The sequence below is a fragment of the Thamnophis sirtalis genome, unplaced genomic scaffold (assembly GCF_051295495.1).
Source record: "Thamnophis sirtalis isolate CommonGarterSnake01/CBP01778 unplaced genomic scaffold, rThaSir2_p1.2 scaffold_5, whole genome shotgun sequence".
NCBI lineage: Eukaryota > Metazoa > Chordata > Lepidosauria > Squamata > Natricidae > Thamnophis > Thamnophis sirtalis.
In genome coordinates, this window is record NW_028261385.1 from 14,725,235 (window position 1) to 14,740,682 (window position 15,448).

Genomic DNA, 15,448 nt, shown 5'->3' on the forward strand with positions numbered 1-15,448 from the left:
TTTCCAGCAATTGATGGTTAGACACTTCCAATTGTACAAGATATTTTATGTCAGATTTTGCTCCAGTTGTTTCCAATGTTCTATCTTTCCCCCCTTAATGCACATGTTAGCACAATATGACTTAAAACCTAGAACCATGTTCACACTTCCTGTCTTACAAATAATGGTGACAATGCAAGCAGGGTATTGGTATAATATGGTTAAATACCTTCAACATTCCTCAAGTTTTGACATGTTGCTGCATTAGGTACTGTGACTATGTCAATTATTTTCCATCTCCCTGAGTGTTAGGAATTGGGAAAACCATTAAGTATCTATGAAGTAAAAAGGGTGCCCTATTAGGTTTGGCTCTTGGCCAAGTAAAGAATAGCAGAGAAATAAGTCATACCAGTCAAAAAGTACCTTTTGTATGTGGTAGCCTATGTGAATTTGACCATTTTTATCAGCTTTTATTCATTCCATATAGTGCCTTCTCAAGTAATGCATTTACAAATAATTGAGTTGCCCTTTGTATCTTCTGTTCTGTTCCTGCCCTGCCTTTGCATTGCCTAATGTAAAAGCTGGATCTGGCAAGAGACGTTTTCTTTGCCTTTTTGGATAAATTTACTGAGTGTAAAAATTTCATAAGTATCTGAAAATTCTCTTCAGTTATCTTTGAAAATCCTCATTTCTCTGAGTTTTGTGATGCCTTCCTTTCGGTATTAAAGAATATAACAGTGCATATACTGGGAGAGAAATAATAGCAATACTGCATTCTAACCTCTGCACCATCATACACACACACACACACACACACACACACACACACACAATATATATATATTATATATATTTAAAGTCACAACCCCTGGTATGCCCAAATATGGGAGGAAGATCACACTTCCATTCTCTGTCCTTCGGCTCGTCACAAGAGACCATCCAGACAGAAACCCAATATTTTTTACTGTTGCCTTTTTGTTACATTTGTTATATTTGTGCTGATAAATAAATAAAGGGAGACTAGTATAGATCTATTTCAAGCTTGATTATATATATATATATATATATATATATATATATATGTATATATGTATATATGTATATATGTATATATGTATATATGTATATATGTATATATGTATATATGTATATATGTATATATGTATATATGTATATATGTATATATGTATATATGTATATATGTATATATGTATATATGTATATATGTATATATGTATATATGTATATATGTATATATGTATATATGTATATATGTATATATGTATATATGTATATCTGTATATATGTATATCTGTATATATGTATATATGTATATCTATCTGTATATCTGTATATCTGTATATCTGTATAATATTGTTAAGGGGAATGGGGGAAATGATTATATGAAGAGAAATGAACATAAATGTTTGTTTGCATCTGTTTTTAATTCTCAAATAATTATAGAATCCCAACAAGAATGAATTAATTTAAGATTGGAAATAAATGAGAAACACAGATAAAACAGAGAGCTTCTCCTTTGGAAAAATCAAACAATTTGTCCTTTCTGTACCCATTTATCAGTGAAAGAATAGCGAGAAGCACATGGGCAATTTTTAAAAATCTTAAGAATTGCTCTTCTTTCCTTCTGAAGGAAACCGTAGCAGAAGTTCAAATGTATTCTTATTTATTCTTGACTAGGTGATAACCCGGCATTCCCCTGGTATTTATAGATGTCATTTGTCTGACAGGGATCCGTTTGTCTGACAGGGGCCTTTCTTCCCCCTACTCCCATGCCCATCATTTCTCTCCTCTCCCTTCCCCCTCCTATGCACTCCTCTTTTCCGCTCTGTCTATGATCCTGGCACTTTGCCCCAAATCCATCAGATGCTTCCCCATTGGTCCACTGGAGGGCGAACATCATGACTGGGTTTCCAGAGGAAGCTGCAAAGGAACTGACATCACAAATAATTGTTGATCTAGGACACCACACTCACTCTCCTTAAGGGCCCAGGCTCTCCCTTCTCCCTCCCATGAAATCACAAACAATTTCTGCTCTAGGGTGCTGTGCTCGCTCTCCTTAACGGACCAGGTGTCCCAGAGTTATGCTGGAACACACATACACATACACACAGAGAGACACACACCCCAGTGGTGTCTTACCACCACCACCCCAGTATTTGTTTCCAGAGGGTGCATCATCTGTATACCAAGTTTGGTTGAAATTGCTCAAGGCGTTCCAGAGTTATGCTGGAACATACATACTGTCAGCGTTCCAAGTATCATGTAGAATTAAATCAGAGTCCAAGGCAAAATGATCATTAAAGTTCCAATTTAATAAATCAGACATCTTAGCACATCTGTGTAAATCCCAATTCTGGAAATTACTTCAGAATCCCACCCAGTTAAAAGTTCATGATCTTGTCCCCATACCCCCAATCCATCACATGGTCCAATCTTCTTCTTCCACTCTGGCATCTCCACCCAGCTGCTTCCGGTCAGGTGTAAAAGTGCAGAGACAAAAGATGACCTTGGGTTCTAGAAAAGAATTACAACAATACATTCCACAATCCTACTCCTGTCTATTCCCCCATCCCATCAACTCTACTATTGAAACAGCATAATGAAATAAGAGAGTGGCAGGCCAAAATTCTAAAAGGAATATAATTGCAGGCCTGACACATACATACATCCTTTTTATATGCCTATAAGATAGATAGATAGATAGATAGATAGATAGATAGATAGATAGATAGATAGATAGATAGATAGATAGATAGATAGATAGATAGATAGAATAGATAGAATAGATAGAATAGATAGAATAGATAGAAATAGATTGAAGAAGATTGTCTCTAGCCTTCACCTTGTTTCCCTTTGCAATCATTCAAAGGAGTGGGAAGTCTTTTTCCTTCCACTTGACAAACTGTGAACTGGGAGAAAGATTATTCTCCTGATTAAATTTATCTAGTTGTTACCAATGGTACACCTGGTGTCTGGACTCCTTTCCTTCTTAAAGCATGATGTGCTCATAAGCAATCAGAGGAAAACAATGTATTATCATTGACATGTAACTAACTCATCAAGTAAGTGCTTTTCTTACTTTCCCCATGCTTGGTTAGAAACTACTTCAGGAATCCCAAAAGAGCTCACCCTGAACTTTACGCTATATCTTTTTCCTGTCTTTTATGCCCTGTTAATCCTACAGACAAAGATTTTTTTTCTGAAAAGAAACATCAATATTTTTGAAGTCTCTGTCACATTAGATGTTCCGATGCAAACCAGCAGCAACAATGTTTGGGCTTATACAATACAATAATACAATACAATAGCAGAGTTGGAAGGGACCTTGGAGGTCTTCTAGTCCAACCCGCTGCCTAGGCAGGAAACCCTATACCGTTTCAGACAAATGGCGATCCAACATCTTCTTAAAGACTTCCAGTGTTGGGGCATTCACAACTTCTGGAGGCAAGCTGTTCCACTGATTAATTGTTCTAACTGTCAGGAAATTTCTCCTCAATTCTAAGTTGCTTCTCTCCTTGATTAGTTTCCACCCATTGCTTCTTGTTCTACCCTCAGGTGCCTTGGAGAATAGTTTGATTCCCTCTTCTTTGTGGCAACCCCTGAGATATTGGAACACTTCTATCATGTCTCCACTAGTCCTTCTTTCTATTAAACTAGATATACCCAGTTCCTGCAACCATTCTTCATATGTTTTAGTCTCCAGTCCCCTAATCATCTTTGTTGCTCTTCTCTGCACTCTTTCTAGAGTCTCCACATCTTTTCTACATCGTGCTGACCAAACCTGAATTCAGTATTCCAAGTGTGGCCTTACCAAGGCATTATAAAGTGGTATTAACACTTTATGGGATCTTGATTCTATCCCTCTGTTTATGCAGCCTAGAACTGTGTTGGCTTTTTTGGCAGCTGCTGCACACGGCTGGCTCTTATTTAAATGGTTGTCCACTAGGACTCCAAGGTCCCTTTCACAGTTACTACTGTTGAGCAAGGTACCACCTATACTGTACCTGTGCATTTCGGTTTTGTTGCCTAAATGTAGAACCTTACTCTTTTCACCATTGAATTTCATTTTATTAGATAGTGCCCAATGTTCAAGTTTGTCAAGATCCTTCTGTATCTTTAGCCTACCTTCTGGAGTGTTGGCTATTCCAGCTTGGTGTCATCTGCAAATTTGATGAGTTCCACATTTTCCCCCTCATCCAAATCATTGATGGAGATGTTGAAGAGTACTGGGCCCAAAACAGAACCTTGGGGTACTCCATACTTCCCTCCATGATGATGCAGTTCCATTGAGGACTACACGTTGAGTGCGGTTGGTCAGCCAGTTACAAATCCATCTGGTGGTGATGCTGTCTAACCCACATTCTTCTACTTTATCTAGTAGTAGGTTATGGTCTACCTTATCAAATGCCTTACTGAAGTCCAAGTAAACTATGTCTATGGCATTCCTCTCCTCCACTAATTTTGTCACATTATCAAAGAATGCAGTTAAATTAGTCGGGGCATGATCTGTTTTTGACAAACCCATGTTGGCTTTTGGCTATTACTTTGTTTCTTTCCAGATATTTGCTAATTCATTGCTTGATTATCTTTTCCAGAATCTTTCCTGGTATTGAGGTCAGGGTGATAGGTCTGTAGTTTCCTGGATTTGTTTTTTTCTCTTTTTTGAAGATGGGAACCACATCAGCTCTTTCCCAGTCCTCTGGTAGTTCCCTGGTGCTCCAGGATCTCTGAAAGATATAATTCAGTGGTTCTGAGATCTCGTCTGCCAGTTCCTTCAGAATCCTGGGGTGTAATCCATCCAGTCCTGGTGATTTGAACTCATCTAGGGTAGACAGGTGCTCACTTACCATTTTCTTCCCTATTTCAACTTGTGTTTTTAATCTGATTTTTGTGGTGCTGTTTTTGATAGGTTGGACTGTTTTATCCCTTTGTGTAAAGACAGATGCAAAACCTGCGTTAAATAGTTCTGCTTTCTCCCTGTTGCTTGTCACCTTCTTGCCATTTTCTCCTAGCAATGGACCAATTGTTTCCTTAACTTTTTTTCTTGTTTTTAACATGTTGGAAGAACCTTTTTTTGTTATTTTTTACTTTTGTGGCAAGCCTTTCTTCATTGTGAGCCTTAGCTTTCCTCACTTCGTCTTTACATGCTCGGACTATTTGCTTATATTCTGCCTTAGTTATGTCCCCCCCTTTCCACTTTATATATATATATGTTTTTTGTCTTTCAATTTGTCAGAGAGTTCTTTATGCAGCCATGCTGGTTTCTTTTGGGAGCTGTTACTTTTCTTCTTCATTGGTATTGTGCTAGACTTGGCTTTTGTAATCTAATTTTTCAAATTTCCCAAGCTTCTTGAGTTGTTTTCCCTTTGAGGATTCTCATCCATGGAATTCTTCCCAAGCTCTCTCTAAGTTTATTGAAAATAGCTGTCTTAAAGTCCAAGATTCTAGTTTGACTTTGTTCTACTACTTATGTTTGCATAATGTTGAATTCCAATATTGCATGGTCACTTGCCCCCAGGTTCCTGTGGCTTCAACACCTTCTATCATTTTCTCTCTGTTAGTGAGAATTAAGTCCAATATGGCTGATCCCCTTGTTCCCTTCTCTATTTTTTGGGAAACAAAGTTTTCTGCTAAGTTTGTTAGGAACCTGTTGGATCTTCCACTTGGTGCAGCGTTTGTTTCCCAGTTGATGTCAGGGCAGTTAAAATTGATTAAAATGTGACCCAATCTAAAACTGAGGAGAAATTTCCTGACAATAAGAACAATTCATCAGTAGAATGGCTCGCCTCCAGAAGTTGTGGATGCTCCATCAGTGGAGGCTTTCAAAAAGAGACTGGGCAGCCATTTGTCCAGAATGATATAGGGTCTCCTGCTTGAGCAGGAGTTTGGACTAAAAAAAATTCCAAGATCCTTTCCAACACTTTTATTCTATGTTCTAAATGGCTTAGTAAGATATTCCAGACTGAAATAGCAAATGCCACAGTCCAAGGAAACAGTGACTAGATTTAAAGATGATGGGAGTATGAAACTAGGCAGATTACAAACTTGCCCGTGAAGAGTTATCAAGGGGAAAGATGTAGTCTTGATGTTTTTTCCAAATTGCAGAAAAAAATTCTGGTGGCCAAAATCAGGTCAAGCTGGAGAAGCCAATGGCTGAAACCAATGATTGTATAAAATAATTGGCAAAGCAGTGGCACACTAGATCAGGCGTGTAAAACTTGATTTCATGGAGGGCCACATCATGGCTGTGTTTGACCTTGGAGAGCCAAGGCTGGGCATGGCTTGGATGGGCATGGGCATGGTGGGTGTGGCACAGGACCCATGTGAGGGGCACCTGTGGTGGCCAAGTGCTAAGGCAGGACATCCTTCATTCTCATTATAATCTCCTTCCCTCCCTCCTTCCTTCCTTCCTTCCTTCCTTTTCTTCTTTTTCCTTCCCTCCTCATTCTCCTTTCTTCTTCCTGTCTATCTTTCCTTATTTTTCCTTCCTTGCTGTCTTAGGGCTTAGCAATAGCAATAGCAATAGCAGTTCGACTTATAGCAATAGCGATAGCAATAGCAGTTCGACTTATATACCGCTTCATAGGGCTTTCAGCCCTCTCTAAGCAGTTTACAGAGTCAGCATATCGCCCCCACAGTCTGGGTCCTCATTTTACCCACCTCGGAAGGATGGAAGGATGAGTCAACCTTGAGCCGGTGAGACTTGAACCGCCGAACTGCAGTTAGCAGTCAGCTGAAGTGGCCTGCAGTATTTCACTCTAACCACTGCGCCACCTCGGCTTCCAATCTTTCCTTCTTTTCTTTGTCTTTCCTCTTTTCCTTTCCCCTTTCCGGTCCCTTCTTGCATGCTCAAATGCAAAAGGGGAAACATTTCTCCTTTTGTTTTGTTTTTAGTTTGTTTTGCTAGCCCACTGCCATCCTCCCCCAGCCCAATTTCTCTGGCAGAGGCATCGCGGGTTGGTCCTTTGCTGTTTCTAGGCCGGCCCTGCAGGCCAGATCTAAACGCCCCACAGGCAATATCTGGCCCACAGGTCTTGAGTTTAACACCCCTGCACTAGATAAATGCAGCAGACATTTTTAACCTAAGTTGCTGAGATCCGTACCCCTTTGTAGACAAGTACAAATGGTGTGTTGCAGTAACTCAGTTCCAAGTAACTCGCCCTGCATTATTACATGACTGAACATCCTTTTGATTGGAAAGAGTCGCCCTTCAAATCCATCATGTGGAATCGCATTAGAGAGAGAGAGCTTCGCCGTGGAGTGTAGCCATTCACTCTGCCCAATGGGCCGTATTTGGATTTCTCTTTGTCTCTTTCTGAAATCTATTTTAGATAAATGGGGAGGTAGGAGTGGATGGTATCAAGGCTGTGGGTGGGGAGGTGGGGGGAATCACCCTCAGCAAAAAAACAAACCTTTCCACCATCTGCTGCAAGAGAAAGAGAAGAAAATTATAGAGAAAGGCAGAGTTCAGGTGTTAAACCTGTCTGCCATATTGACCACTGTCAAACATGGCTGGTAGCAATAGTCCAAAATAATGGCTTTATATTGACTTCTTTTTTTAATGCCTTTTGCTAGGTGGGGGAAAACGTGGCTATTTTGTCAAAGTAATCTCGTTCTATAGATCAGCTTCAGGGTGCGAAAGGAGTGTTATGGAGACATATGAATGGTATTTTCTCAAATATCAAGGATGGATGTGTTTTAATTCCCTGCACGTTGAATAACGAGGCCGTTGTTGCAGCCAATGTAAGAAAAAAAATGCTTTTTTGTATGGGGGTTTTCCAGACCTGCATGTAGGGCTGGTTCAAAAGGCTCACACTACATGAAATGTGGGTGGGGGTCTAAGCAGGAGCTTTCCCCATTCCCCATACGTTCTTACCTCCTTGTTCATGCCTGAGGCCACCATGATCCCCAGCCTTCAGCCACTGCCAATCTCCTGTGTCCATTGGCTTGACTCATTCCTGGCAACAGTGAATCCTTCTGCCTTCTATTCTCACTGCCTGAAGGCATTAGGCCATGGAAGCAATCTGTGCCTCCGAGGCAGAGCCCTCATCCGAGCCTTCCCCAGCCTCCAGGACTGGCCCATATTCCTCCCCAAACTCCTCCCTGTCTGACTTTGCTGCCAGTTCTACTGGCCGCTGGTGGGCCACAATAAGAAGAACCCAAGTGGTGCATAAGCCGAGAAGGGTAAGAGATAAGCACTTGAATTACCAGACATCACTGAGAATCATGATAAAGGTACAATGTTCTGTCTGACCACCAGAATAGCAATAGCAATAGCAGTAGACTTATATACCGCTTCATAGGCCTTTCAGGCCTCTCTAAGCGGTTTACAGAGAGTCAGCATATTGCCCCCAACAATCTGGGTCCTCATTTTGCCCACCTCGGAAGGATGGAAGGCTGAGTCAACCCTGAGCCGGTGAGATTTGAACCGCTGACCTGCTGATCTAGCAGTAGCCTGCAGTGCTGCATTTAACCACTGCGCCACCTTGGCTCATGTGGGTCCACAATCCAGCTTGTCTACCCATTGAATCTCAGGCCTCTCTAATAGCATACAGTCCAGAACTTTTAAATGTTGCTTCCATTCACCTATCTCTGATAAACTCACCTGTTCTCCACCTCGCTGGTCTTCTCATTTTTTTTTTGGCTCTACTCCTATAAAACCTCGTGCAAGCCTAAAGAAACTTCTACTTCTTTGCTGCCATCAAGTGAGAGTTTAGATTTTAGCAACCCAGATCTTCTGTACCTATAAGAAAAAAAGCTAAGCATTCTATATGTGATTGAAGAGACTGAAAACAGAAATCCTTATATACATTGAGCCACGATGGTACAGTGGGAGTGCTGCAGGATACTTCTGCTGACACCTGGCTGCCTGCACTTTGGCAGTTGGAATCTCACAAGGCTCAAGGTTGACTCAGCCTTCCATCCTTCCGAGTTGGATAAAATGAGGACCCAGATTGTTGGGGGCAATATGCTGACTCTGTAAACCGCTTAGAAAGGGCTGTAAAGCACTGGGAAGCGGTATATAAGTGCTACTGCTATTGCTAAAGAAAAGTGTACATGTGAAAGAGAGAAGGTGGTGGAAGAACAGAGAAAGCTATGCATGTCATGAAGAAGTGTACCTTATACTTTGTTTCTGAGTTGAAGGAAGGATGTATTCTTGCATTTTGCCCAGATATCCCAAAGGCTATTTTGCCCAAAATGGCATTGATTATCTAACTCATCTAAAAGACCTACAACCAGCCTACAAGCTCATCAGAATCCAAATCAACCACACAGCCAACCAGAGACAGCACCGACCCTTAACACAACTCCCCCCCACCCACAGTTCTCCTCCCAATAACCCTGACCTGATGTAACCTCCCTATCACAAGACCCATCACAAGACTCTCACGGATGACTCATATCTGATGCATCACAAAACCCTCACTTAACACACCGATACCCGAAGCCCTTATAAACAGAAGAACACTGGCATTGACATCCCCTAAACTTCCCTGAAGATATTATCTAGCCTGGCAACAAAAGGTTTGGAAATCAACCCACAAACTCAGAGAAGGAAACTTCACCCTCATCCTACACCGGAGCTGCAGATGCGCCACTATTGCAAAACAAAAGACTTTCGTGAATTCAGAATGCTTCACAGAACATACATATATATCCAGAAGTAGAAAGGATGGGTCTTGTGTGTTTTGCACTCTGGCGACCGTGTTATGGACGTTAGTACCAATAAGAAAAAAAAAATGCTCTTTCAATTTTTGTGAAACAACAGTGCTAGCCAAGAAAAGGTACGCATATCAACACTTTAGTGAGCGCGCCTCTGACATTACACTTGATTGGTCTCAAGTTTTAAAGTGTAAAAAGAAAATCAAGGCGGACTCACTCTCATTCCAGAATGCAGGGCACAGAATATGGAGATAATTTTTAAAAAGGCAGATTCAAACTGAAGATTATATATTTTAAAAAAAATCTGATGAACTATTAGACAGCAGAAGAAATTACCTAGATCAGTGGTTAAAAAAGGTAAAGGGTTTCCCTGTCCAATCATATCTGACTCTAGGAGCCAGTGCTCACTTCTGTTTTCCAGCTAAGGGAGCCAGCATTTTCCAAAGACACTTCCCTGATCATGGAGTCAGATGCACAGAAGCTGTTATCTCCCTACCAGAGTGGAGTCTATTTATATACTTGCATTTGCATGTTTTGGAACTGCTAGATGGGCAGGAACGGGGGCAGGAATGGGAGCTAATCCCAAAATGTAGTATTTGGGTCTTGCACTGCCAATCTTCTAATCAACCAGCCCAGCATCTTAACTGCTAGACCATTACAGTGGTAGGCTCCCTTTTATTGGATGCATTCAGTTTCCAAGAAGTCATCTGTCAGGGATGCTTTCATTTGGGTTCTTGTAATGAGCAGAAGGGGGGAACGTGGTGGCTCAGTGGCTAAGATGTTGAGCTTGTCCATCAGAAACATCAGCAGTTTGGTGGTTTGATTCCCTAGCACCACCTAACGGAGTGAGCTCCTGTTACTTGTCCCAGCTTCTGTCAGCCTAGTAGTTCAAAAGCATGTAAAAATGGAAGTAGAAAAATAGGGACAACCTTTGGTAGGAAGGTAACAGCATTCCGTGTGCCTTTGGCATTTAGTTATGCTGGCTACATGATCACGGAGACATCTGGCTCTTCGGTTTTGAAATGGAGATGAGCACCGCCCTCTAGAGTCAGGATCGACTAGCACATATTTGTGAGGGGAACCTTTACCTTTACCTAATGGGGAGAAATCTGGATTCTGTGACCTTTTCAACTCTTTGATTCCAGGATCGCTTCTCCTATTCTGTAGCAAAGACCAGCACATTCAAAACAGCCTTAAAACTATTTGAAAAGCAAATGGCTGCTTTCTTGGTGCTTAGTGAAAGAATCCTGTAACCGTGCAATGTGATTAGCCAAGATGAAAGAGGCCACTTTACTATTTCTGGAAAACAAAGGCTGTCGAGTCCACAGATCTTGCAAATCTTCTCTCAGCAAAGCAAACATTGAAACCAAACACATGTTGTTTTTTTTAACCTGCCCCAATTTTGGAGACAAACCAGAATGCAACACAGATGAAAGGTGAAGCCTATAAATCCTATTCGGTTTGAATAGGAAAATGTTGGCTGAGTTCCACCCTTCACTCTGATTTCCATGGCTCCCAATTTGGAGAGAGTTAAGCAGAAGCATTTGCATTTTGCAAACACTGAAATGATTGAAACGCTTGTTAGGCCTCCTTGTATCTTGGCAATCCCAGGGGGAAAAAAGAAAAACTGATGATGTCACTAGCCAAGAATATATCAAATGCCGCCTTTAGCGTTGCTACAGGTTGAACATTTCCTATCACTAGTTCAGACGATTTCCGAATTCTACAGCTCTTTGGGTGGTGGTGGTGGTGGTGTTTTTCCTGGCGCTTTCGGCTACCTGCTTTGAGGTCATGTGCTGTGATTGGTCTGAGATGAAGTAATGTTTGAGACTTGGACCAAAACAGGCATCATTCTTCTTCTACTTTTCAAACGTATTTATAGGGCCTCTGAGCTTTACAAGTATAATCCAGACAAATTATCATTTTGAACAGGCAATTCAGCAATAGTCTAATTTGGAAGGATTGCTAAGAAGCAAATAAGCAAAAGCACCTTTGTTCCCCAACCATTAAAGGAATGAGAAGAGCTTAAGTATATAAAAGAAAGCTCTGGCAAATGTTAATGCCCTTGGCTTCCTGAAATGCCTCCAGATTATTAAAACAGAAACACTTGCACTTTAATGGGTTCTCTTTAGATAGCCTATTATTAGGAGATTAAAAGTAGAGCTAGAGGTAATGGTAAAGTTACATTCATGTGTATTTGTTGCCTGGATATTTCCAAGGGTGTTTTGCCCCCTTTCCTAGATATTTTGAACCACCAGCTGTGATTTTTATTTTATTTTTACAAAAAAGAGACTAGCCAGCCAAAGCTCAACAGTCTTTTCTCAGTATATAAAGAAGCAGAGTGCTGGTAACCTCTAACTCAGGGATGTCCAACCTTAGCAACTTTAATACTTGTGGACTTAAATTCCCAGAATTCCCCAGCATGGGGAGTTAAGGTCCCAAAGTCTTAAAAGCTGCAAGCGTTGGACACCCCTGTTCTAGCCAAGGTATATGGGTTTTGGAAACTCTCCATCTGAGTTGTGTGACAGTAACTAAGTGAGTCCCTTGGACTGCAAGGCGATCAAACCAGGCAGTCCTAGAGGAGATCAACCCTGACTGCTCTTTAGAAGGCCAGATCCTGAAGATGAAACTCAAATACTTTGGCCACCTAATGAGAAGGAAGGACTCACTGGTGAAGAGCCTAATGCTGGGAAAAATTGAGGGCAAAAGAAGAAGGGGATGACAGAGAATGAGATGGTTGGATGGGGTCACCGAAGCAGTAGGCATGAGCTTAAACGGACACCGGGGCATGGTAGAGGACAGGAAGGCCTAGAGGAACCTTGTCCATGGGGTTGTGATGGGTCAGACATGACTTTACAACTAACAACAATAAATAGTAACCATGCCCAAGGACATAAGAATTGAGAGAATTTTAACGTCTGTGAATTCCACAGTGTTTTCACTTTTTAAACACTGCATTGTGTTGCAGTTGTCCCTTTTAGGTTTTGGGCTCCAATATGCCAATAGAGACTGGTATGAATTTTAGTAGCCTGAAAATCTGACAAGACAGTTTCACACAATGATCTAGTTATGAACGACATGATGATCACAGCATCATTGTCAACTATGGTCAACACAGCTCTGCTACAACAGAGTAGTGCTAATATTCAGATGTTCATCAAATATTTCCCAATTCATGGTGGAGAGAGAATTCATCCTGAAGCTATCTTGGCCACATCTATGGCAGGGGTGGATTGCTGCCGGTATTACTGCTGGTTCGCAACCCGTGTTCAATGTGCGCTTGCCAGACACGCGCTACATGCATGTATGCTGTTCAGTGTAAACTGTTCTGCATGCATGTGCAGAACAATTTACAGTGAACTGTGCACGGGCAGTCACTAAAATCCAAAATGGTGGTGGCCAAGTGGCAGCAAGGGAATTGGTTAGGGGGTATGGCAGGCCTGGTCACTGCCGGTTCTATAACCCAGGCCTGAATTCCACTACTGGTTCGGTCAAACTGGGTGAAACTGGCAGCACCCCACATCTCATCTATGACTACTAGCAACAGAAGGCAGGAGAAGTCTTATTGGAATAATAGATGATGGAGAAAAATTCGCCAAGCCACAGGGAGGAGTCAAATGGGCAATTAGTCTGGAATCCATACATGGGCATAAGAGAGTGAAGTCTGCCCCCCTCCAATGCCTGAGAAGGTTCCTGAGTTATATGCTTGAGAAATAAAATAGCTACTTGATGCCTGATATTAGCTTATGGAGGAAAAGTTAATACAAATTGGGCCTTCTCCTTCCTGCTAGATACAATAGGAATTCTTAGAACTCCAAGTACAGCATATCTGGAAGCTTGAGAAATCTGGTCAAATCTATGATTTGCAAGAACCTAAATGGATAGCACATTACATCTGTTGTAATTCTTTGCTTTCCTCCCCAGGTTAATTATTAATGAGATCAAAGGAAGCGTAATCAACTATTATTCTGTGCATCATTACCGCCAGCTGTGACAGTACTATCAACCTGGTTTTTGCATCGCTGTACGACATTTAATATAAAAAAGTGTGTTATTTTAATGGTCCTGCTTGGGATTTCTTCAATTTGAAATGATTACTCATTATCAGGCCCTTGGAGTTCTTCCTGTGGCTGTTGCATTTAACTTTATTTTCTTGGGGCAAATGGAGCAGTCGCTGATGGGAATAAGTGCAAAGGGTGCAATCATTTGACATGATTCTTGCTCTTGCCCGGGTTGTAACCAAGCAACAAATGGACATGAAAATTGAACCAAACACTCATCTCTCTCCAGGTGGCCCTCTGAAGTTATTCCTGTATCAGATTGGCAGAATGGTTTAGGCTGCAGGCATTAGGCCGGCCAAAGTTGTATTAATCAGCCTGCAATCATAGGCCTGCGTACAAAATAGGTGGCAAGAGGAGGAGGGAAATGGGGTATGTTGTCGTATATGGCAAGCTCTTATGGCTCGATTGCCTTTCACTTTTACTTCTGCTCCAATTTTTGCATTAATTCCAGTTCATGGAATTGCCAGCCATTACAAACATGGGGACAGTAATAAATAATGATGGCAGAAGCAACCCTTAGTGTTATTATATGCATGTGTAACCTCAGATTTTGAACCTGCAGGCTGATGCTATAGAAGAGGATTAAATCTCCAGGTTTGAGAGGACTCTCTGGGACTCAGACAATTATGATAATGCTTGCTTGGAAACAATGGAAGGCAGATTGTTTGGAAGAGTTGGAATGATGTTACGCAGATGTTCCAAGTATGGGAAATATTCAGTGGTGGCACATTGCTTTGTACTATTTGATACCAGGGAAGGATCGACACTCCATGTGTAAAATGAAATCATTTTGAAGTCCAGCTCAACCACTTTCTTGAGGTTTCAGTCAAAAATCCCCATGCATATTTTTTTTTTGCAAATTTTCCATGCAGTCTTGCATGCAGAGTCTTTGTCTGTAATTTGTGCCAATCATTATGGGAAGAAAGCAGCTTAATTATCCATTTTGGGGAAGCAAAATTCACTTTCAAATCTGAGGCATGTTGTACAACACAAATTTCTATGTTGAATAGAAATCTGCCATCAGGGTTGAAGGCAGGTGACAAAAATGTGTTGTGACATCACAACACAAACTCCTCCCTTTATGTAGATCTGTGCAATGTTGCAACACAAGTACAAACCTAAGAAAAAACCTGTGATATGATGGCCATTGCAAGTTTCCTAATCTTCCTTAGGGATGGCTGTTAGATGCAGTTAGTTTCAATTCTAAAATTTGAAACATATACAATTTACATCCAATGTTCTTAAATTCCTACAGATTTGTTTGTCAGGTTTCTTAAGCTTGCTCTGAATGTGTATATTTGATTGTTCAGATAGCTGTTGGCTCAGTTTGATTTAAAATGAATAACCAACTCTGAAATCTATTTTTAAAGAATTCCCCGGAATATATATGTATCTTGTTTTATTTCCATCCATTAATGCTCTGAATCCTAATTTTGATTGTACAGTACTCCATTTCTTGGCTTAAAAAAAAATTCAAGAGCAGAATCATTTTAAATGTTTTCAACAAAAACAGGAAAGTTTTGTGCCATCTTAAAGACAAAGAAAGTTAAAAGGATAATAAACTGGTTCGTCATTAAACCATCACAGCATTCTCACTTCTCTATTTTCCTAAAAAGCTGTATTGGACCAATAATTCTGAGACCAACTATTAGATGTTTTAAATAGTATTTTGAGACCAAACTTGTGTTAGGGAATGTTGAATATTTTGTTATTAGATTTTAATT

The 15,448-nt window shown here is 40.8% G+C and overlaps 1 protein-coding gene across 1 annotated transcript in view; it reads left to right on the forward strand.

Annotated features, from left to right (window-relative positions):
• Positions 1-15,448, forward strand: part of DCC (DCC netrin 1 receptor) — a 734,614-nt gene that overhangs the window by 695,261 nt on the left and 23,905 nt on the right. The window lies entirely within an intron of this gene.